Source organism: Oncorhynchus gorbuscha, unplaced genomic scaffold (assembly GCF_021184085.1).
Source record: "Oncorhynchus gorbuscha isolate QuinsamMale2020 ecotype Even-year unplaced genomic scaffold, OgorEven_v1.0 Un_scaffold_624, whole genome shotgun sequence".
NCBI classification, from domain to species: Eukaryota; Metazoa; Chordata; class Actinopteri; order Salmoniformes; family Salmonidae; genus Oncorhynchus; species Oncorhynchus gorbuscha.
The window spans coordinates 252,368-278,460 of record NW_025745741.1 but is presented as its reverse complement, the minus strand read 5'-3'; the positions used below and the strand labels follow the sequence as shown (position 1 = coordinate 278,460).

General features: G+C 45.3%; 1 pseudogene; it reads left to right on the top strand.

The window, feature by feature from the left end:
- Window positions 1–26,093, top strand: part of LOC124019537 — a 135,436-nt pseudogene that overhangs the window by 70,345 nt on the left and 38,998 nt on the right.

The following is a 26,093-nucleotide window of genomic DNA, read 5'->3' as shown; positions in this document are numbered from 1 at the left end:
GGCACCCTATTCCCTAGGACTGCTTGTTAAACGTTGTGCACTATATAGGGAATATGTTTTCCATTTGGGAGGCAGCCACTGTGAGTTGCCTGGGAGTGGAGAGGGCGTGGGTGGGAGGGAGGGCTGTGGCGGGATGGGGCTGGCTGGTGCTGGACTTCTGATTTGCATGGCAGCCAATCAGAACACACATCCACCCGACTAGAGGATCTGCTGCTGCTCAGCCCTGCTGGTCTGCTCTGCCAGGCCAGGCTGACACTAACACAGCATATTAAACAACTTCAGGCAACAGTGAATGTCTGTTGAGGAGGCCTGCTGCTCTGTGGTCCATCTGTTGATGATTCCATAGCCTACTGTTGGTTGAGGAGGCCTGCTGCTCTGTGGTCCATCTGTTGATGATTCCATAGCCTACTGTCTGTTGAGGAGGCCTGCTGCTCTGTGGTCCATCTGTTGATGATTCCATAGCCTACTGTTGGTTGAGGAGGCCTGCTGCTCTGTGGTCCATCTGTTGATGATTCCATAGCCTACTGTCTGTTGAGGAGGCCTGCTGCTCTGTGGTCCATCTGTTGATGATTCCATAGCCTATATATTTTACTTTTGACAAAACATCTTCCAGGCCTCCCGGATAGCGCAGTGGTCTAATCTCTGTGCCACCAGAGAGTCTGGGTTCGAGTCCATGGGGCGGCGCACAATTGGCCCAGCGTCGTCCAGGTTAGGGAGGGTTTGGCCGGCAGTGAAATCCTTGTCTCATCGCGCACTAGTGACTCCTGTGGCGGGCCGGGCGCAGTGCACTCTGACCAGGTCGCCAGGTATAAGGTGTTTCCTCCGACATATTGGTGCGGCTGGCTTCCGGGTTGGATGGGTTGTGTTTTGGAGGACGCATGGCTCTCGGGAGCATGGCTCTCGACCTTCGCCTCTCCCGAGTCCGTACGGGAGTTGCAGCGATGAGACAAGGCTGTAACTACCAATTGGGGAGAAAAAAGGGGTTAATTTTTTTTTTAAAGATACAACTTCCCTGGGTAGCTGAAACCTGCTGGGTAGCTGAAACCTGCTGGGTAGCTGAAACCTGCTGGGTAGCTGAAACCTGCTGGGTAGCTGAAACCTGATGGGTAGCTGAAACCTGATGGGTAGCTGAAACCTGCTGGGTAGCTGAAACCTGCTGGGTAGCTGAAACCTGATGGGTAGCTGAAACCTGCTGGGTAGCTGCTGGGTAGCTGAAACCTGCTGGGTAGCTGAAACCTGCTGGGTAGCTGAAACCTGCTGGGTAGCTGAAACCTGCTGGGTAGCTGCTGGGTAGCTGAAACCTGCTGGGTAGCTGAAACCTGCTGGGTAGCTGCTGGGTAGCTGAAACCTGCTGGGTAGCTGAAACCTGCTGGGTAGCTGAAACCTGATGGGTAGCTGAAACCTGATGGGTAGCTGAAACCTGCTGGGTAGCTGAAACCTGCTGGGTAGCTGAAACCTGATGGGTAGCTGAAACCTGCTGGGTAGCTGCTGGGTAGCTGAAACCTGCTGGGTAGCTGAAACCTGCTGGGTAGCTGAAACCTGCTGGGTAGCTGAAACCTGCTGGGTAGCTGAAACCTGGTGGGTAGCTGAAACCTGCTGGGTAGCTGAAACCTGCTGGGTAGCTGCTGGGTAGCTGAAACCTGCTGGGTAGCTGAAACCTGCTGGGTAGCTGAAACCTGCTGGGTAGCTGAAACCTGCTGGGTAGCTGAAACCTGCTGGGTAGCTGAAACCTGCTGGGTAGCTGAAACCTGATGGGTAGCTGAAACCTGCTGGGTAGCTGCTGGGTAGCTGAAACCTGCTGGGTAGCTGAAACCTGCTGGGTAGCTGAAACCTGATGGGTAGCTGAAACCTGCTGGGTAGCTGAAACCTGCTGGGTAGCTGAAACCTGATGGGTAGCTGAAACCTGCTGGGTAGCTGAAACCTGATGGGTAGCTGAAACCTGCTGGGTAGCTGAAACCTGCTGGGTAGCTGAAACCTGATGGGTAGCTGAAACCTGCTGGGTAGCTGAAACCTGCTGGGTAGCTGAAACCTGCTGGGTAGCTGAAACCTGCTGGGTAGCTGAAACCTGCTGGGTAGCTGCTGGGTAGCTGAAACCTGCTGGGTAGCTGAAACCTGCTGGGTAGCTGCTGGGTAGCTGAAACCTGCTGTGTAGCTGAAACCTGCTGGGTAGCTGAAACCTGCTGGGTAGCTGAAACCTGCTGGGTAGCTGAAACCTGCTGGGTAGCTGCTGGGTATCTGAAACCTGCTGGGTAGCTGAAACCTGCTGGGTAGCTGCTGGGTAGCTGAAACCTGCTGGGTAGCTGCTGGGTAGCTGAAACCTGCTGGGTAGCTGCTGGGTAGCTGAAACCTGCTGGGTAGCTGAAACCTGCTGGGTAGCTGAAACCTGCTGGGTAGCTGCTGGGTAGCTGAAACCTGATGGGTAGCTGAAACCTGCTGGGTAGCTGCTGGGTAGCTGAAACCTGCTGGGTAGCTGCTGGGTAGCTGAAACCTGCTGGGTAGCTGAAACCTGCTGGGTAGCTGAAACCTGCTGGGTAGCTGAAACCTGCTGGGTAGCTGATGGGTAGCTGAAACCTGATGGGTAGCTGAAACCTGCTGGGTAGCTGAAACCTGCTGGGTAGCTGAAACCTGCTGGGTAGCTGATGGGTAGCTGAAACCTGATGGGTAGCTGAAACCTGCTGGGTAGCTGAAACCTGCTGGGTAGCTGAAACCTGCTGGGTAGCTGCTGGGTAGCTGAAACCTGCTGGGTAGCTGAAACCTGCTGGGTAGCTGCTGGGTAGCTGAAACCTGCTGGGTAGCTGCTGGGTAGCTGAAACCTGCTGGGTAGCTGCTGGGTAGCTGAAACCTGCTGGGTAGCTGCTGGGTAGCTGAAACCTGCTGGGTAGCTGAAACCTGCTGGGTAGCTGAAACCTGCTGGGTAGCTGCTGGGTAGCTGAAACCTGCTGGGTAGCTGCTGGGTAGCTGAAACCTGCTGGGTAGCTGCTGGGTAGCTGAAACCTGCTGGGTAGCTGCTGGGTAGCTGAAACCTGCTGGGTAGCTGAAACCTGCTGGGTAGCTGCTGGGCAGCTGAAACCTGCTGGGTAGCTGCTGGGTAGCTGCTGGGTAGCTGAAACCTGCTGGGTAGCTGAAACCTGCTGGGTAGCTGAAACCTGCTGGGTAGCTGAAACCTGATGGGTAGCTGCTGGGCAGTCGAAACCTGCTGGGTAGCTGCTGGGTAGCTGAAACCTGCTGGGTAGCTGCTGGGTAGCTGAAACCTGCTGGGTAGCTGCTGGGCAGTCGAAACCTGCTGGGTAGCTGAAACCTGCTGGGTAGCTGCTGGGTAGCTGAAACCTGCTGGGTAGCTGCTGGGCAGTCGAAACCTGCTGGGTAGCTGAAACCTGCTGGGTAGCTGAAACCTGCTGGGTAGCTGCTGGGTAGCTGAAACCTGCTGGGTAGCTGCTGGGCAGTCGAAACCTGCTGGGTAGCTGCTGGGTAGCTGAAACCTGCTGGGTAGCTGCTGGGTAGCTGAAACCTGCTGGGTAGCTGCTGGGCAGTCGAAACCTGCTGGGTAGCTGCTGGGTAGCTGAAACCTGCTGGGTAGCTGCTGGGTAGCTGAAACCTGCTGGGTAGCTGCTGGGTAGCTGAAACCTGCTGGGTAGCTGAAACCTGCTGGGTAGCTGAAACCTGCTGGGTAGCTGATGGGTAGCTGAAACCTGCTGGGTAGCTGCTGGGCAGTCGAAACCTGCTGGGTAGCTGCTGGGTAGCTGAAACCTGCTGGGTAGCTGAAACCTGCTGGGTAGCTGATGGGTAGCTGAAACCTGCTGGGTAGCTGCTGGGCAGTCGAAACCTGCTGGGTAGCTGCTGGGTAGCTGAAACCTGCTGGGTAGCTGCTGGGTAGCTGAAACCTGCTGGGTAGCTGCTGGGTAGCTGAAACCTGCTGGGTAGCTGAAACCTGCTGGGTAGCTGCTGGGCAGTCGAAACCTGCTGGGTAGCTGCTGGGTAGCTGCTGGGTAGCTGAAACCTGCTGGGTAGCTGCTGGGCAGTCGAAACCTGCTGGGTAGCTGCTGGGTAGCTGCTGGGTAGTCGAAACCTGCTGGGTAGCTGAAACCTGCTGGGTAGCTGAAACCTGCTGGGTAGCTGAAACCTGCTGGGTAGCTGCTGGGTAGCTGAAACCTGCTGGGTAGCTGCTGGGTAGCTGCTGGGTAGCCGAAACCTGCTGGGTAGCTGCTGGTTAGTTGAAAGCTGCTGGGTAGCTGCTGGGTAGCCAAAACCTGCTAGGTAGCTGCTGGGTAGCCGAAACCTAAATCCACTGTGCTAGAAGCCTGCAGAGCTTGTGAGGTGCCTGCCTGTGAGGTGCCTGCCTGAGCACAATGGCTGTGTTGTTAAAGAAAAGGTGGGTTTTGTCCATGTTGATGTTATGCTGTACACAAGACAGGCAGGTAGGGAGAGATATACAGTACCATTCAAAAGTTTGGACACCTACTCATTCAAGGGCTTCTCTTTATTTTTAGAAAATGTTCTATATTGTAGAAAAATAGTGACGACATCAAAACTATGAAATAACACATGGAATAATGTAGTAACCAAAAAAGTGTTAAACAAATCAAAATCTATTTTAGATTTGAAATTCTTCAAAGTAGCCACCCTTTGCCTTGATGACAGCTTTGCATAGTCTTGGCATTCTCTCAACCAGCTTCACCTGGAATGCTTTTCCAACAGTCTTGAAGGGGTTCATACATATGCTGAGCACTTGCTGGCTGAATTTCCTTCACTCTGCGGCCCAACTCATCCCAAACCATCTCAATTGGGTTGTGGTCGGGTGTTTGTGGAGGCCAGATCATCTGATGCAGCACTCCATCTCTCTCCTTCTTGGTCAAGTAGCCCTTACACAGCCTGGAGGTGTTGGGTAATTGAAAAACAAATGATAGTCCCACTAAGTGCAAACCAGATGGGATGGCGTATCGCTGCAGAATGCTGTGGTAGCCATGCTGGTTAAGTGTGCCTTGAATTCTAAATAAATCACTGATAGTGTCACCTGCAAAGCACCCCGACACCATCACACCTCCTCCTCCATGCTTCATGGTGGGAACAACACATGCAGAGATCATCCATTCACCTTATCTGCATCTCACAAAGACACGTCGGTTGGAACCAAAAAACTAAAATTTGGACTCATCATATATTTTCATGTGTTTAACACTTTTTTGGTTACTACATGATTCCGTATGTGTTATTTCATAGTTTTGATGTATTCACTATTATTCTACAATGTATAAAATAGTAAAAATAAAGAAAAACCTTTAAATGAGTAGGTGTTCTTAATCTTTTGACTGGTACTGTATGTCCCTCCAGCTATCTTACAGCTGCTGTGCTCATTGCTGTGAGCCAGCTGGACAGAAACAATCCAATCCTGAATGAGGCTCTGTGTGTAGTGAGCTCAGCTGAGCAGAGGCAGAGCAGCCATTGGCTGCTTGGGATGCATTCCAAATGGAACCCTATTTGACCTATTAGCTTTATAATGCAGTACTTTTGACCAATTGACCCTGGTGAAAAGTAGTACACTATATAGGGAATAGGGTGTCACTTGGTTTGGTACCTCCCTCACTAGTAAAGTTAAAAAATATATATAAATCAAATAAAAAAGACTGGATATATTTAAAGACTGTATGCAGGAAATTTAAACTGCATCAGTAGTATGTATATTCAGTAGGTACTACAGTATTCTGACACAAGTTTATTGAAACTACATGGAATTACATTTATGATGTTTAGAGTATGTTCCACTATGGCTGGAAAAGGCTGTGGCTATTTCTGATGTTTGTCCTCATTTTTCAACCAACAGCTGCTCAGCTGCTCAGGTCAGTATTCAACTCAGTATGGATATCTGAGTACATTACATCACACAAAGTCAAGGGGAATCTGGGGGTCATCTGCCTTTACTTTACCTATACAGTGTTTCATTAAATAGCTGATTTACTGTTCTGGAAGTGAATGAATAAGGCTTTTGGTTGATGTGTAGCCTAGTCTACGTTCCTTTGCTGTGTAAATGGTGGATCGTTGCCAAGTTCACAGTCCTGTATATGTTTGTACTGTGGTGTTTTAAACAGTGTGTGCTGTCCTGCCTATTGACATTTAGCTTATCATTTATCTAGTGTGTTAGACATCATCTCTTCCCTCTTAATTCAGCGATATGTGTTTCACAGATAGAAGGCTGATAGATGGGTGATGTGTCCTTGGGGAGAGGGTGAACATCACGTCTTGTTTTGAAGAACTTGGCGTAGACTGTCCCCCAGCTGGGTTTATTTACATCCACGTCATAGTTACAGAGAGACGAGAAAAACAAAAATGCTTCCTTATTTCAGTTCTGTAATGTGTAAGGAGCATCACCATACTCAGTGACCTGAGAGGCGGCTTGTGCAGCGCCCGCCTTTATCACTGTGACTGTTTATGACTTACTGGGATAATGACATCATCGACAGGCAGGCCATCCCAGGGCCTTCCTCGGCTGTGTTTAAAGCATCACTCGAAAACAACGTGCATCAGCTCAGACCTCCAGTATTCTGGTAAACAGGAGAGAGACTGTCACTAAAAAGAAATAAATCAATATGGCCGACCTTCGCTCTGTTGGGTGGAGACCATTTGACCTAACTCACCATGGTCTAGTGTTGTTGAAACATATTTGGTCTAGTGTTGTTGAGATATATCTGGTCTAGTGTTGTTGAAACATATTTGGTCTAGTGTTGTTGAGATATATCTGGTCAAGTGTTGTTGAAACCTTTCTGGTCTAGTGTTGTTGAGATATATCTGGTCTATTGTTGTTGAGATATATCTGGTCTAGTGTTGTTGAAACCTTTCTGGTCTAGTGTTGTTGAGATATATCTGGTCTAGTGTTGTTGAGATATATCTGGTCTAGTGTTGTTGAAACCTTTCTGGTCTCGTGTTGTTGAGATATATCTGGTCTAGTGTTGTTGAAACCTTTCTGGTCTATTGTTGTTGAGATATATCTGGTCTAGTGTTGTTGAAACCTTTCTGGTCTAGTGTTGTTGAGATATATCTGGTCTAGTGTTGTTGAGATATATCTGGTCTAGTGTTGTTGAGATATATCTGGTCTAGTGTTGTTGAGATATATCTGGTCTAGTGTTGTTGAGATATATCTGGTCTAGTGTTGATGAGATATATCTGGTCTAGTGTTGTTGAGATATATCTGGTCTAGTGTTGTTGAGATATATCTGGTCTAGTGTTGTTGAGATATATCTGGTCTAGTGTTGTTGAGATATATCTGGTCTAGTGTTGTTGAGATATATCTGGTCTAGTGTTGATGAGATATATCTGGTCTAGTGTTGTTGAGATATATCTGGTCTAGTGTTGTTGAAACCTTTCTGGTCTAGTGTTGTTGAGATATATCTGGTCTAGTGTTGTTGAGATATATCTGGTCTAGTGTTGATGAGATATATCTGGTCTAGTGTTGTTGAAACCTTTCTGGTCTCGTGTTGTTGAGATATATCTGGTCTAGTGTTGTTGAGATATATCTGGTCTAGTGTTGTTGAAACCTTTCTGGTCTAGTGTTGTTGAGATATATCTGGTCTAGTGTTGTTGAGATATATCTGGTCTAGTGTTGATGAGATATATCTGGTCTAGTGTTGTTGAAACCTTTCTGGTCTAGTGTTGTTGAGATATATCTGGTCTAGTGTTGTTGAGATATATCTGGTCTAGTGTTGTTGAAACCTTTCTGGTCTAGTGTTGTTGAGATATATCTGGTCTAGTGTTGTTGAGATATATCTGGTCTAGTGTTGATGAGATATATCTGGTCTAGTGTTGTTGAAACCTTTCTGGTCTCGTGTTGTTGAGATATATCTGGTCTAGTGTTGTTGAGATATATCTGGTCTAGTGTTGTTGAGATATATCTGGTCTAGTGTTGTTGAAACCTTTCTGGTCTCGTGTTGTTGAGATATATCTGGTCTAGTGTTGTTGAGATATATCTGGTCTAGTGTTGTTGAGATATATCTGGGCATATGTGTGTTTTGAAACATATCTTTGTGTGTGTATGAAGCATATCTGTGTGTGTGTATTTTGAAACATGTGGGCGTGTGTGTTTGTGATGGTTTCTGCACACTATTGTTAAATGATGCTTTGAAGGTAACTTTGAACAGGCAATAACTGAAAGAGAATAACATCTATCTTCCATCTTTTGTTCTGGTCAATATCCTATATAATGTCATTATTATTATTATTATTATTATATTATTATGAAATATACGTTCTTGTCTCATCGCTGCAACTCCACAACGGGCTCAGGAGAGGCAAAGGTCAAATCATGCGTCCTCCGAAACATGACCCGCCCAAAGCCGCGTTTCTTAACACCAGCCGCTTAACCCAGAAGCCAGCTACACCATTCAACTGATGACCGAGGTCAGCCTGCAGGCGCTTGGCCCGCCACAAGGAGTCGCTAGAGCACAATGAGCCAAGTAAAGCCCCCCCGGGCCAAACCATCCCCTAACTATGACAACGCTGGGTTTATTGGGCGCCGCCCTATGGGACTCCCGGTCACAGCTGATTGTGACACAGCTTGGGTTTGATCCCAGACTGTAGTGACGCCGCAACACTGCGATGCAGTACCTAAGGAAGGCTGCCCCACTCGGGAGGCCCAACGGCAGCCTATTTCATCCATACATTTTAGTTTCAGACACACTTGAAGAAAACGGAAAACGCTGCAGTAAAGCGTCGAGACATATTCACAAAAACGGTCTAGTAACCGCAGCCAGTACATCAAGTTCATGTTTGGGCAGACATACAAAGTTCAAAACAAACCAACCATAGAAGACTGATTGTGTTGTATAGCTTACATATATGTTTTCATAGCATATATATTTTCTAGGACAACAGGTTAAAGAGTCACCTGTGAGAAGAAAAACAATAATTAGAAAGGTTGTTTTTCTGACGTGTAACTCAATGAACCCTGTGTCTCCTGGTCCCTACTGGTCTCCAGTCAGCTGACTCGGCATGTTGATAATCAGGATCCAGAACCAAGCGGGACTGTTCCTGTTCTAAGACTCCTGTATGTAGCTATGGAAACAGAACCAAGCGGGACTGTTCCTGTTCTAAGATCCAGAACCAAGCGGGACTGTTCCTGTTCTAAGACTCCTGTATGTAGCTATGGAAACAGAACCAAGCGGGACTGTTCCTGTTCTAAGACTTCTGTATGTAGCTATGGAAACAGAAGCAAGATTCCAAATCCCTCCACCCATCCCTGGTTCTTTTCCTCAAACCACAAATGGAAGCTGTTGATTGACTATATAGGACCCTGGAGCGAGTGTTGACACGTAGTGGATGGTTTGATGAGGATAAAACATGCCCGGATGGAAATGTTACTCAGTCTGCGTCGCAAATGGCTCCGTATTCCGTAGTGAACTATGTTTGACCAGAGCCTTGTGGGTTGAGTAAACATGGGGGGGTGGGGGGGGGGGGGGGTCAACTTAAAATGTTCTGTTTGCTCAACTTGTCTCATATGTTCATTAAACTATAAATTATTATTTGGTCATCTTAACTACAATAAAGGGCATCTGGTTACAAGCACAGTGCTTTTAATATACAACATTTTCAATGTATATATTTGACAGACGTTGACATAGTGCATGTTCATTTATATAAAGGTAAAATAAAATAAAAATGTAAAAAAACTTTGACCGAAAAGTTGAGTCAATTTAAAAAACGCTGTGGAACCAGTTAGTTAATAATAATTAGTTGAAACCACTTACAGATTGGAATTTCCATGTTGGTTTGAAGCTCCTCCATTCAGTCTCCACACATTCCAGAGCATCATTATGGGGCCGTGTTGCAGTCATCATAGCATTTCTAGGTCAGACTAGCTCAGCCATTGCATAATAGCAGTGGTTTCATTTGGACGCGTGCCAGTGTTTTAACAAGATATCGCACATGATTGGCTGTTGAATCACAACTCATAAGAATAGAGGCAGAACGACTCCACAGTCCCATGGCCAGGAAGGCCCAGCACCAGCATGACAAGCACCCACTGTGGATAGCAGCATCCCATTACCAGCCACCCACTGTGGACAGCAGCATCCCATTACCACCCACTGTGGACAGCAGCATCCGATTACCACCCACCCACTGTGGACAGCAGCATCCCATTACCACCCACTGTGGACAGCAGCATCCCATTACCCCACTCCACCCACTGTGGACAGCAGCATCCCATTACCAGCCACTGTGGACAGCAGCATCCCATTACCAGCCACCCACTGTGGACAGCAGCATCCCATTACCACCCACCCACTGTGGACAGCAGCATCCCATTACCAGCCACCCACTGTGGATAGCAGCATCCCATTACCACCCACTCACTGTGGACAGCAGCATCCCATTACCAGCCACCCACTGTGGATAGCAGCATCCCATTACCACCCACTGTGGACAGCAGCATCCCATTACCAGCCACCCACTGTGGATAGCAGCATCCCATTACCACCCACCCACTGTGGACAGCAGCATCCAGCCATGTGGATAGCACCCACCCACTGTGGACAGCAGCATCCCATTACCAGCCACCCACTGTGGATAGCAGCATCCCATTACCACCCACCCACTGTGGACAGCAGCATCCCATTACCACCCACCCACTGTGGATAGCAGCATCCCATTACCACCCACCCACTGTGGATAGCAGCATCCCCCACTGTACATCCCATTACCCCACTGTGGATAGCAGCATCCCATTACCAGCCACCCACTGTGGACAGCAGCATCCCATTACCAGCCACTGTGGACAGCAGCATCCCATTACCACCCACCCACTGTGGATAGCAGCATCCCATTACCAGCCACCCACTGTGGATAGCAGCATCCCATTACCAGCCACCCACTGTGGATAGCAGCATCCCATTACCAGCCACCCACTGTGGATAGCAGCATCCCATTACCACCCACTGTGGACAGCAGCATCCCATTACCACCCACCCACTGTGGATAGCAGCATCCCATTACCACCCACCCACTGTGGATAGCAGCATCCCATTACCAGCCACCCACTGTGGATAGCAGCATCCCATTACCAGCCACCCACTGTGGATAGCAGCATCCCATTACCAGCCACCCATTCCATGTGGATGCAAATTACCAAACCCATGTGGATAGCAGCATCCCATTACCAGCCACCCACTGTGGATAGCAGCATCCCATTACCAGCCACCCACTGTGGATAGCAGCATCCCATTACCAGCCACCCATTCCATGTATGCAAAACCAAACCATCAGAGAGCACACACACACACACACACACACACACACACACACACACACACACACACACACACACACACACACACACACACACACACACACACACACACACACACACACACACACACACACACACACACACTCTCTGTAGAGGGGATTGCTTCCACTTCTGTGCTGTTGAGTGGAAGCACATTGGTGTGAACTATTGAGCCAAGTGAATCAGTGTTCAGTGGGAGTGTTTGTCCTGTCTAGTTCTATGTCAGATTATTACAGGTTATTGTTCAGTGGGAGTGTTTGTCCTGTCAGGTTCTATGTCAGATTATTACAGGTTATTGTTCAGTGGGAGTGTTTGTCCTGTCAGGTTCTATGTCAGATTATTACAGGTTATTGTTCAGTGGGAGTGTTTGTCCTGTCATGTTCTATGTCAGATTATTACAGGTTATTGTTCAGTGGGAGTGTTTGTCCTGTCTGGTTCTATGTCAGATTATTACAGGTTATTGTTCAGTGGGAGTGTTTGTCCTGTCTGGTTCTATGTCAGATTATTACAGGTTATTGTTCAGTGGGAGTGTTTTATCCTTCTGCCTTATCCTTCTGGAGGGTCAGTCCTGGCTGGCTGCCTTATCCTTCTGGAGGGTCAGTCCTGGCTGGCTGCCTTATCCTTCTGGAGGGTCAGTCCTGGCTGGCTGCCTTATCCTTCTGGAGGGGCAGTCCTGGCTGGCTGGCTGCCTTATCCTTCTGGAGGGTCAGTCCTGGCTGGCTGCCTTATCCTTCTGGAGGGGCAGTCCTGCCTGGCTGTCTTATCCTTCTGGAGGGACAGTCCTGGCTGGCTGGCTGCCTTATCCTTCTGGAGGGGCAGTCCTGGCTGCCTTATCCTTCTGGAGGGGCAGTCCTGGCTGGCTGCCTTATCCTTCTGGAGGGACGGCCCCGGCTGGCTGGCTGCCTTATCCTTCTGGAAGGCCGGCCCTGGCTGGCTGGCTGCCTTATCCTTCTGGAAGGCCGGCCCTGGCTGGCTGGCTGCCTTATCCTTCTGGAAGGCCAGCCCTGGCTAGCTGGCTGGCTGGCTGCCTTATCCTTCTGGAAGGCCGGCCCTGGCTGGCTGGCTGGCTGCCTTATCCTTCTGGAGGGTCAGTCCTGGCTGGCTGCCTTATCCTTCTGAAAGCTAAACAAACGACCAGCTGTGTTTTTGCCAGATGTGATGTGCTGTGTAGACTCTTTGTTGTACGCCTGTGTACTATGAGCTATCATCAAATCGCATATTAAGAAGCACACTATGAGAGGATGAATCTAGCATCAGAAGCAATCTCTAATGGGACCATGTCCCAAATGGAACCCTATTCCCTATATAGTGCACTACTTTTGACCAGGGCACATGATTGTTACCATTGGCGTGACAATGACCATAAGAGTTGGCAAGACAGCACAAACAGATCTGAGACCAGGCTATAGACTCCTTCACCCCTTAGTGCCTGTGGGTTGGAGCGAACCATGCACCACATTCCTAAGGTCTGTCCAATCTACCAACTCAGCAGAGGGCCTACTCACCCTCAACTCAGCAGAGGGCCTACTCAACCACAACTCAGCAGAGGGCCTACTCACCCTCAACTCAGCAGGACCCGAAGCAATGGCTTGGCTAAAGGAATTCACTAAAGAAATAAATTGATGTTGTTTATCTCTCTGGCTGCTTCCCTTAGGTTGATGAGATCTACCACGATGAGTCCTTGGGAACCAACATCAACATCGTCCTCGTCCGCATGATCATGGTCGGGTACAGACAGGTAAGACTTCTCATCTTCCTGATCAGTCAGGTACAGACAGGTAAGACTTCTCATCTTCCTGATCACTGTCAGGTACAGACAGGTAAGACTTCTCATCTTCCTGATCACTGTCAGGTACAGACAGGTAAGACTTCTCATCTTCCTGATCACTGTCAGGTACAGACAGGTAAGACTTCTCATCTTCCTGATCACTGTCAGGTACAGACAGGTAAGACTTCTCATCTTCCTGATCACTGTCAGGTACAGACAGGTAAGACTTCTCATCTTCCTGATCACTGTCAGGTACAGACAGGTAAGACTTCTCATCTTCCTGATCACTGTCAGGTACAGACAGGTAAGACTTCTCATCTTCCTGATCACTGTCAGGTACAGACAGGTAAGACTTCTCATCTTCCTGATCACTGTCAGGTACAGACAGGTAAGACATCTCATCTTCCTGATCACTGTCAGGTACAGACAGGTAAGACTTCTCATCTTCCTGATCACTGTCAGGTACAGACAGGTAAGACTTCTCATCTTCCTGATCACTGTCAGGTACAGACAGGTAAGACTTCTCATCTTCCTGATCACTGTCGGGTACAGACAGGTAAGACTTCTCATCTTCCTGATCACGGTCAGGTACAGACAGGTAAGACTTCTCATCTTCCTGATCACGGTCAGGTACAGACAGGTAAGACTTCTCATCTTCCTGATCACTGTCGGGTACAGACAGGTAAGACTTCTCATCTTCCTGATCACGGTCGGGTACAGACAGGTAAGACTTCTCATCTTCCTGATCACGGTCAGACAGGTAAGACTTCTCATCTTCCTGATCACTGTCGGGTACAGACAGGTAAGACTTCTCATCTTCCTGATCACGGTCGGGTACAGACAGGTAAGAGTTTACATTACACCCGTCGCTCGTTCTGTCTCTCTCGTCTCCTTCTCTCTGTCTCTCTCGTCTCCTTCTTTCTGTCTCTCTCGTCTCCTTCTCTCTGTCTCTCGTCTCCTTCTCTCTGTCTCTCTCGTCTCATTCTTTCTGTCTCTCTCGTCTCCTTCTCTCTGTCTCTCGTCTCCTTCTCTCTCTCTCTCTCGTCTCCTTCTCTCTGTCTCTCTCGTCTCCTTCTCTCTGTCTCTCTCGCTCTCTCTCCAGGGGTGATAATGGGTGGCCATTGGAAATCAACACAAATAGTGTTGACATCCCCAAAGCCAACTCTTCCTTTGGCCGCCTTTCCTTCCAGTTCTTTGCTGCCAAAGACTGGAACGAATTGCAAAAATCCCTGAAGCTGGAGTCTTATATCTCCCTCTCTAACTTTAAGCAACAGCTGTCAGAGCAGCTTACTGAGAATTGCACCTGTACACAGCCCATCTGTAAATAGCCCACCCAACCCAGCTCATTTGCACCCCAGTATCTCTATTTGCACATTCATCTTCTGCACATCTATCACTCCAGTGTTTAATTGCTAAATTGTAATTATTTTGCCACTATGGGCTATTTATTGCCTTTACCTCCCTAATCTTACTACATTTGCACACACTGTATATATATTTTTCTATTGTGTTATTGAATGTACGTTTGTTTATCCCATTTATCCCATGTGTAACTGTGTCGCACTGCTTTGCTTTATCTTGGCCAGGTCACAGTTGTAAATGAGAACTTGTTCTCAACTGGCCTTCCTGGTTAAATAAAGGTTAAATAAAAAATATAAATATATTCTCCTCAAGCACAAAGAACATTCTCTAGGCTGTTGCTGTAAAACAATAAATATACCTCCCAAATGGTACTCTTTTCCCTATATAGTGCAGGTAAAACCATTTTGAAGTAGTCATCTATGTGCTGAATGAGCGCTAGTAAGAGTAATAATGATGATTAAACACTGTGAGACGATCCTATTCAGCAGGTATGGTAGGCTGTTAGCCTGAGGGCCTGCTGTTTGGGGTATCAACTCCTTGTCGCTCATTGGCTTAACTAGGACAGCAATGGAGTTGGCAAGAGCACAAACAGATCTGGGATCAGGCTCGTAGATTGTTTCTGAAATGAGAACGGTATTCTTCTTTCCTCAGTCCATCAGCCTGATCGAGCGTGGGAACCCGTCCCGTAGCCTGGAGCAGGTGTGTCGCTGGGCCAACACGCAGCAGCGCCGGGACCCCGATCATGCTGAGTACCATGACCATGCCATCTTCCTCACAAGGCAAGATTTTGGTCCCGCAGGTATGCAAGGTACTGTATTCCTCTCGATCCAAGGCCTGTGCAGACTGATACGACAGATATCTCCTTCCATTCACAAGGGTTGGCTCCTTTCAAGGCCAGCTCAGGTAAGGTCTCTGGAAACTTGACAGAGTTGGGGTCAGTTTCAATACCAAGTCCATTCCGGAAGTAAACTTAAATTCCAATTCCGGATTCTTTTTCCCCTTATTGCTTTTCAATTGGAATTGGATTGTCAGTTTACTTCCGGAATTCTTTTAATAGTGATGGACTGGACCTCAACCATGCTGGGACCTCACAGGGAAGCAGGCAGCTGCTGCTGTGGTCCAGAAATGAACTCTATCCCAAGTGGCACCCTATTCCCTATATAGTGCACTACTTGTGACCAGAACCCAATGGGCCCTGGCCAAAAGTATTGCATAGAGGAAACAGGGAGCCATTTTGTGATGCTGACATGGTCCTGAGCATGTCTACATCCGCCAGTGGTGACCTCACATAACACTGAGTACATCATTGAGTATTTTCCAACCCTTTGCTGACTGACTGGGCATTGGTGCCAACCTATGTTTCCAAAAATACCATCAGATCTACAAAATAATGGTTTCTGGCATGTAGGGAAAAAACATGAAAATGCTCAGAAATGGTTATGATTTTTCCTTTTCCCAGTATTTATAGTTTCCAGGAAGTCTGTAAGTAACTTGTAATTTAAACAGAAATACGAAATGTCCTCTCTGTGTTGTTTTACATAATTACAACTCATCTAAGATCATCTCTACTTACATCATCACGGTTTGAATCAATGTGTACTGAAGTACTCCCACTCGTGTCTATTTGTAAGACAAGTGAATGAAGAATAGACATGTTGACTTTAATACACTTTAATAGACTTGAAATCGTTTAAAGACAAAGAATGTAAGTACTACAGCAGCTATGTTTTCTCTGAACACTTCAAGTTCAAGGTTAAAAGTGTTTGAAAATGATCTCGAAGGTATATTACTTAGTATTTGTTATAAAATGTACACATCCACATTACATGACAGTATATATTTTGTAACAATATCTGTACAGTTGTTTTCTGCGTCACAACACGACCACAAGCACAACACAATTTCTTGAGACTTTTTGTTCACTGCAACGCAAAGGCTTTGAGAAACAAACCTCTTGCTACCTTCTTCTGAAGTTCACTGTCACATATTGACTTTTGACTTTGGTTTAACTTTGAAGCACGTGTCATGTTTAAAAAGAGAGTCAGAAACACTTCAAACGTTACCGTAGCAGCCAGCGATGTTATGGCCATAACAGGCCCGTCTCTAAGGCACCGTGGGATGGGTTGGGACTGGCCTCTTCAACTAGGGCCATAACAGGCCCGTCTCTAAGGCACCGTGGGATGGATTGGGACTGGCCTCTTCAACTAGGGCCATAACAGGCCCATCTCTAAGGCACCGTTGGGACTGGCCTCTTCAACTAGGGCCATAACAGGCCCGTCTCTAAGGCACCGTGGGATGGGTTGGGACTGGCCTCTTCAACTAGGGCCATAACAGGCCCATCTCTAAGGCCCATCTCTCTTCAACTAGGCACCGTCTCTAAGGACCGTGGGCCTCTTCAACTAGGGCCATAACAGGCCCATCTCTAAGGCACCGTTGGGACTGGCCTCTTCAACTAGGGCCATAACAGGCCCATCTCTAAGGCACCGTGGGATGGGTTGGGACTGGCCTCTTCAACTAGGGCCATAACAGGCCCATCTCTAAGGCACCGTGGGATGGGTTGGGACTGGCCTCTTCAACTAGGGCCATAACAGGCCCATCTCTAAGGCACCGTGGGATGGGTTGGGACTGGCCTCTAAGGCACCGTGGGATGGGTTGGGACTGGCCTCTTCAACTAGGGCCATAACAGGCCCATCTCTAAGGCACCGTGGGATGGGTTGGGACTGGCCTCTTCAACTAGGCCATAACAGGCCCATCTCTAAGGCACCGTGGGATGGGTTGGGACTGGCCTCTTCAACTTTGGCCATAACAGGCCCGTCTCTAAGCACATAACAGGCCCATCTCTAAGGCACCGTGGGATGGGTTGGGACTGGCCTCTTCAACTAGGGCCATAACAGGCCCATCTCTAAGGCACCGTTGGGACTGGCCTCTTCAACTAGGGCCATAACAGGCCCATCTCTAAGGCACCGTGGGATGGGTTGGGACTGGCCTCTTCAACTTTGGCCATAACAGGCCCATCTCTAAGGCACCGTGGGATGGGTTGGGACTGGCCTCTTCAACTAGGGCCATAACAGGCCCGTTCTGGGACTGGCCTCTTCAAGGCACCAGGCCCGTGGGATGGGTTGGGACTGGCCTCTTCAACTTTGGCCATAACAGGCCCATCTCTAAGGCACCGTGGGATGGGTTGGGACTGGCCTCTTCAACTTTGGCCATAACAGGCCCATCTCTAAGGCACCGTGGGATGGGTTGGGACTGGCCTCTTCAACTTTGGCCATAACAGGCCCATCTCTAAGGCACCGTGGGATGGGTTGGGACTGGCCTCTTCAACTTTGGCCATAACAGGCCCATCTCTAAGGCACCGTTGGGACTGGCCTCTTCAACTAGGGCCATAACAGGCCCATCTCTAAGGCACCGTTGGGACTGGCCTCTTCAACTAGGGCCATAACAGGCCCATCTCTAAGGCACCGTTGGGACTGGCCTCTTCAACTAGGGCCATAACAGGCCCGTCTCTAAGGCACCGTTGGGACTGGCCCATCTTCACTATGGCCTCTTCAACTAACAGGCCCATCTCTAAGGCACCGTTGGGTTGGGACTGACTGGCCTCTTCAAGGCTAGGGTTGGGACTGGTCTTTCAACTAACAGGCCCATCTCTAAGGCACCGTGGGATGGGTTGGGACTGGCCTCTTAAACTAGGGCCATAACAGGCCCATCTCTAAGGCACCGTGGGATGGATTGGGACTGGCCTCTTAAACTAGGGAACAACCTTCGCTGGCCTCTTCAACTTTGGCCATAACAGGCACTCTAAGTTGGATGGGTTGGGACTGGCCTCTTCAACATAACAGGCCCATCTCTAAGGCACCGTGGGATGGGTTGGGACTGGCCTCTTCAACTTTGGCCATAACAGGCCCATCTCTAAGGCACCGTGGGATGGGTTGGGACTGGCCTCTTCAACTTTGGCCATAACAGGCCCATCTCTAAGGCACCGTGGGATGGGTTGGCTTAGGGGTAAACATCACACTCTGTTGCCAGAGTTTTATGATGACTTGGAGGATTTTACACTCAAATACAGACCGCGGAACCTGAGAGGAAACTCCTATTTTTAACGAGTCAGCAACAATAAATACCTGGGAAACGGTCCAGAATCTATGTAACACTTTATTTTAAAATTGAATATCTTAAATCTTAACATCTCAATGCAATTCTGATGAGATTAATGAGGGATGAAAACAGTAAACTAAATCTGAAGATTTTGTTATTGAATTTTACACTAAATACAGACTACTGATTGAATGAGGAAACTCCTATTTTTAGCAGTAACTAAATACCTGACAGGCATGTTGAATCTATGTAACACTTTATTTTAAAATTGAATGTAGATTAATGTAACTACTGAAATCCCCTGTAGCAGTAACTACTGACAGGCATGTTGAATGTATGTGATTGTCCCTGTAGCAGTAACTACTGACAGGCATGTTGAATGTATGTGATTGTCCCTGTAACTACTGACAGGCATAATGTATGTGATTGTCTGTAGCAGTAACTGACAGGCATGTTGAATGTATGTGATTGTCCCTGTAGCAGTAACTGACAGGCATGTTGAATGTATGTGATTGTCCCTGTAGCAGTAACTACTGACAGGCATGTTGAATGTATGTGATTGTCCCTGTAGCAGTAACTACTGACAGGCATGTTGAATGTATGTGATTGTCCCTGTAGCAGTAACTACTGACAGGCATGTTGAATGTATGTGATTGTCCCTGTAGCAGTAACTACTGACAGGCATGTTGAATGTATGTGATTGTCCCTGTAGCAGTAACTACTGACAGGCATGTTGAATGTATGTGATTGTCCCTAGTAACTACTGACAGGCATGTTGAATGTATGTGATTGTCCCTGTAGCAGTAACTACTGACAGGCATGTTGAATGTATGTGATTGTCCCTGTAGCAGTAACTACTGACAGGCATGTTGAATGTATGTGATTGTCCCTGTAGCAGTAACTACTGACAGGCATGTTGAATGTATGTGATTGTCCCTGTAGCAGTAACTACTGACAGGCATGTTGAATGTATGTGATTGTCCCTGTAGCAGTAACTACTGACAGGCATCAGGCATGACAGGCATTGAATGTATGTGATTGTCTGTAGCAGTAACTACTGACAGGCATGTTGAATGTATGTGATTGTCCCTGTAGCAGTAACTACTGACAGGCATGTTGAATGTATGTGATTGTCCCTGTAGCAGTAACTACTGACAGGCATGTTGAATGTATGTGATTGTCCTCTCACTGTAGCAGTAACTACTGACAGGCATGTTGAATGTATGTGATTGTCCCTGTAGCAGTAACTACTGACAGGCATGTTGAATGTATGTGATTGTCCCTGTAGCAGTAACTACTGACAGGCATGTTGAATGTATGTGATTGTCCCTGTAGCAGTAACTACTGACAGGCATGTTGAATGTATGTGATTGTCCCTGTAGCAGTAACTACTGACAGGCATGTTGAATGTATGTGATTGTCCTGTAGCAGTAACTACTGACAGGCATGTTGAATGTATGTGATTGTCCCTGTAGCAGTAACTACTGACAGGCATGTTGAATGTATGTGATTGTCCCTGTAGCAGTAACTACTGACAGGCATGTTGAATGTATGTGATTGTCCTCTCACTGTAGCAGTAACTACTGACAGGCATGTTGAATGTATGTGATTGTCCCTGTAGCAGTAACTACTGACAGGCATGTTGAATGTATGTGATTGTCCCAGTAACTACTGACAGGCATGTTGAATGCAGTAAACTACTGACAGGCATGTTGAATGTATGTGATTGTCCCTGTAGCAGTAACTACTGACAGGCATGTTGAATGTATGTGATTGTCCCTGTAGCAGTAACTACTGACAGGCATGTTGAATGTATGTGATTGTCCCTGTAGCAGTAACTACTGACAGGCATGTTGAATGTATGTGATTGTCCCTGTAGCAGTAACTACTGACAGGCATGTTGAATGTATGTGATTGTCCCTGTAGCAGTAACTACTGACAGGCATGTTGAATGTATGTGATTGTCCCTGTAGCAGTAACTACTGACAGAATGTATGCATGTTGAATGTATGGCATGATTGTCCCTGTAGCAGTAACTACTGACAGGCATGTTGAATGTATGTGATTGTCCCTGTAGCAGTAACTACTGACAGGCATGTTGAATGTATGTGATTGTCCCTGTAGCAGTAACTACTGACAGGCATGTTGAATGTATGTGATTGTCACTGTAGCAGTAACTACTGACAGGCATGTTGAATGTATGTGATTGTCCTCTCACTGTAGCAGTAACCACTGACAGGCATGTTGAATGTATGTGATTGTCCTCTCACTGTAGCAGTAACTACTGACAGGCATGTTGAATGTATGTGATTGTCACTGTAGCAGTAACCACTGACAGGCATGTTGAATGTATGTGATTGTCCCTGTAGCAGTAACTACTGACAGGCATGTTGAATGTATGTGATTGTCCCTGTAGCAGTAACTACTGACAGGTATGTTGAATGTATGTGATTGTCCCTGTAGCAGTAACTACTGACAGGTATGTTGAATGTATGTGATTGTCCCTGTAGCAGTAACTACTGACAGGCATGTTGAATGTATGTGATTGTCCCTGTAGCAGTAACTACTGACAGGCATGTTGAATGTATGTGATTGTCCCTGTAGCAGTAACTACTGACAGGCATGTTGAATGTATGTGATTGTCCCTGTAGCAGTAACTACTGACAGGTATGTTGAATGTATGTGATTGTCCCTGTAGCAGTAACCACTGACAGGCATGTTGAGGGATTTATCTATAGGATCTGTGTCATTTATGATACTATATACTGTATATCTCGAGTGGCACAGCGGTCTAAGGCACTGCATCTCAGTGCTTAAGGCGTCACTGCAGACACCCTGGTTCGAATCCAAGGCTGTATCAAAACTGGCCGTGATTGGGCGGCGCACACTGGCCGTGATTGGGCGGCCGGTGTAGGCCGTCATTGTAAATAAGAATTTGTTCTTAACTGACTTGCCTCAATTAAATAAATAAAGATATCTAAACTACTGACTCATGTCATCCTCTCATATCATTAAATGAATATATAGGTGTGATTTATACTGAACAAAAATATCAACACAACATGTAAAGTGTTGGTCCCATGTTTCATGAGCTGAAATAAAAGATCCCAGAAATTTTCCATACGCACAAAAAAACGAGAAAAAAAAAGCATTTCTCCATTGACAAGATAATTCATCCACCTGACAGGTGTGGCATATCAAGAAGCTGATGAAACAAGCATGCTCATTACACAGGTGCACCTTGTGCTGGGGACAATAAAGGGCCACTCAGTAACACAATGTAGGAGCGTACAAGCTCATCTTTAATGGCCACTGGTACGCCGGAGAAGTGTGCTCTTCATGAATGAATCAACTATACAGGGCAGATGGTAGACAGTATGTATGGCATCGTGTGGGCGAGCGGTTTGCTGATGTTAATGTTGTGCCCCATGGTGGCGGTGGGGTTATGGTATAGGCAGGCAGGCATAAGCTACGGACAATGAACACAATTGCATTTTATTGATTGCAATTTGAATGCACAGAGATACCGTGAGGAGAGTCTGAGGTCCATTGTCGTGCCATTTATCCGCCGCCATTACCTCATGTTTCATCATGATAATGCACAGCCCCATGTCACAAGGATCTGTACACAATTCCTAGAAGCTGAAAATGTCCCAGTTCTTCCCTGGCCTGCATACCCACCAGACATGTCACCACCCATTGAGCATGTTTGGGATGCTCTGGATCGACATGTACGACAGCTTGTTCCAGTTCCCGCCAATATCCAGGAACTTCACACAGCCATTGAAGAGGAGTGGGACAACATTCCACAGGCCACAATCAACAGCCTGATCAACTCTATGTGGAGGAGATGTATCTGTATTCCCAGTCATGTGAAATCCATATATTAGGGCCTAATTTATTTCCAATGACAGATTTCCTTATATGAACAGTAACCCAGTAAAACTTTGAAATTGTTGCATGTTGCGTTTACATTTTTGTTCAGTGTATAACTATAACTACTGTACCATAGCTACTATAACATAGCTACTGTACTATAGCTACTATACCATAGCTACTATAACATAGCTACTGTACCATAGCTACTATAACATAGCTACTGTACTATAGCTACTATACCATAGCTACTATAACATAGCTACTGTACCATAGCTACTATAACATAGCTACTGTACCATAGCTACTATACCATAGCTACTATAACATAGCTACTGTACCATAGCTACTGCACTATAGCTACTGTACCATAGCTAATGCACTATAGCTACTGTACCATAGCTACTGCACTATAGCTACTATACCATAGCTACTATAACATAGCTACTGTACCATAGCTACTGCACTATAGCTTCTGTACCATAGCTACTATACCATAGCTACTATAACATAGCTACTGTACCATAGCTACTGCACTATAGCTACTGTACCATAGCTACTGTACCTACTGCAACTTTTTCTCATACTCTTCCATGCCAAGCTCACCATGGCTTTTTCATGTGAATGTATATAGTCTCCATTCTCTTGAATAGCTTTTATCTGTCTTCAGATAAAGGGCTCAGCTAGCGCATCTCCATTGCTTTCTTGTTGTGCCATTTTGCTTGCAGCATTGAAATAGATGATGAGCGACTAAACTATTATGGAAGAAGAAACACCATCCACCATTCTAACTAAGTAGAACTAAGTCTAACTAAGCCATTCTAACTAAGTAGAACTAAGCCATTCTAACTAAGTAGAACTAAGTCTAACTAAGCCATTCTAACTAAGTAGAACTAAGCCATTCTAACTAAGTAGAACTAAGTCTAACTAAGCCATTCTAACTAAGTAGAACTAAGTCTAACTAAACCATTCTAAGTAGAACTAAGTCTAAGTAAGCCATTCTAAGTAGAACTAAGTCTAACTGAACCATTCTAACTAAGTAGAACAAAGTCTAACTAAGCCATTCTAACTAAGTAGAACTACGTCTAACTAAGCCATTCTAACTAAGTAGAACTAAGTCTAACTAAGCCAGTCTAACTAAGCCATTCTAACTAAGTAGACCTAAGTCTAACTAAGCCAGTCTAACTAAGCCATTCTAACTAAGTAGAATTAAGTCTAACTAAGCCATTCTAACTAAGTAGAACTAAGTCTAACTAAGCCATTTGAACTAAGTAGAACTAAGTCTAACTAAGCCATTCTAACTAAGTAGAACCAAGCCATTCTAACTAAGTAGAACTACGTCTAACTAAGCCAGTCTAACTAAGCCATTCTAACTAAGTAGAAGTAAGTCTAACTAAGCCATTCTAACTAAGTAGAACCAAGCCATTCTAACTAAGTAGAACTAAGTCTAACTAAGCCATTCTAACTAAGTAGAACTAAGCCATTCTAACTAAGTAGAACTAAGTCTAACTAAGCCATTCTAACTAAGTAGAACTAAGTCTAACTAAACCATTCTAAGTAGAACTAAGTCTAAGTAAGCCATTCTAAGTAGAACTAAGTCTAACTGAACCATTCTAACTAAGTAGAACAAAGTCTAACTAAGCCATTCTAACTAAGTAGAACTACGTCTAACTAAGCCATTCTAACTAAGTAGAACTAAGTCTAACTAAGCCAGTCTAACTAAGCCAGTCTAACTAAGCCATTCTAACTAAGTACAACTAAGTCTAACTAAGCCAGTCTAACTAAGCCATTCTAACTAAGTAGACCTAAGTCTAACTAAGCCAGTCTAACTAAGCCATTCTAACTAAGTAGAATTAAGTCTAACTAAGCCATTCTAACTAAGTAGAACTAAGTCTAACTAAGCCATTTGAACTAAGTCTAACTAAGCCATTCTAACTAAGTAGAACTAAGTCTAACTAAGCCATTCTAACTAAGCCATTCTAATTTGATATAACTATATAACCATTTGACCATTTGATATAACTACATAACCATTATAACATAACCATTTGTCCATTTGATAATATAACTATATAATCATTATAACATAAACATCTGATATAACTATATAACCATTATAACATAACCATTTGATATAACTACATAACCATTATAACATAACCATTTGTCCATTTGATATAACTATATAATCATTATAACATAACCATCTGATATAACTACATAACCATCTGACCATCTGATATAACTACATAACCATTATAACATAACCATTTGTCCATTTGATATAACTACATAACCATCTGACCATCTGATATAACTATATAACCATTATAACATAACCATCTGATATAACTATATAACCATTATAACATAACCATCTGATATAACTACATAACCATTATAACATAACCATTTGATATAACTACATAACCATTTGACCATTTGATATAACTATATAACCATTATAACATAACCATCTGATATAACTACATAACCATTTGACCATTTGATATAACTATATAACCATTATAACATAACCATCTGATATAACTACATAACCATTTGATATAACTATATAACCATTATAACATAACCATCTGATATAACTACATAACCATTATAACATAACCATTTGTCCATTTGATATAACTACATAACCATTATAACATAACCATCTGATATAACTACATAACCATTATAACATAACCATTTGTCCATTTGATATAACTACATAACCATTATAACATAACCATCTGATATAACTACATAACCATTTGACCATTTGATATAACTATATAACCATTATAACATAACCATCTGATATAACTATATAACCATTATAACATAACCATCTGATATAACTATATAACCATTATAACATAACCATCTGATATAACTACATAACCATTATAACATAACCATCTGATATAACTACATAGCCATTATAACATAACCATCTGATATAACTATATAACCATTATAACATAACCATCTGATATAACTACATAACCATCTGATATAACTACATAACCATTGGATGCCACCATGTGCCGCCATGTTCCTTGTAGTTCTTTGCCATCGGGCAGAGCTAGATGAAATAACGCCATTACAACCACATTACAACCAGAACTGGTTCAAATCTGGCTATAGTGACATCATTGCAACTGGGTTCTAGCTAATCACCACAGAGCACGTGTCCCAAATGGTACTCCATTCACTATGTAGTTCACTACTTTGGACCAGGACCAAATAGAGTTCTAGTCCAAAAAAGTAGTCCTCTATATAGGGAATAGATTGGCATTTGGGACAAGGCCAACTGAAGCAGCCCCGACCACCAATATCTGTCTGTGTCTGCATTTTCTGCTTTTTACCTGCATGCCAAAGGTCTTCACATGGTCAGAGAGCAGGACCATTTGTTTCAGCAACAAACCCCCATTTGAACCAAACAAAACGCTCAGCTGATCTGGATCACTGCACATCTCTTGGTCGAGTATAGTAGTTATATATAGTGTGTAGTAGTTATATATAGTATAGTAGTTATATATAGTATAGTAGTTATATATAGTATAGTAGTTATATATAGTGTGTTATATATAGTAGTTATATTATATATAGTTATATATATTATATTATATATAGTGTGTAGTAGTATATATAGTGTAGTAGTTATATATAGTATAGTAGTTATATATAGTTATTATATATAGTGTGTAGTAGTTATAT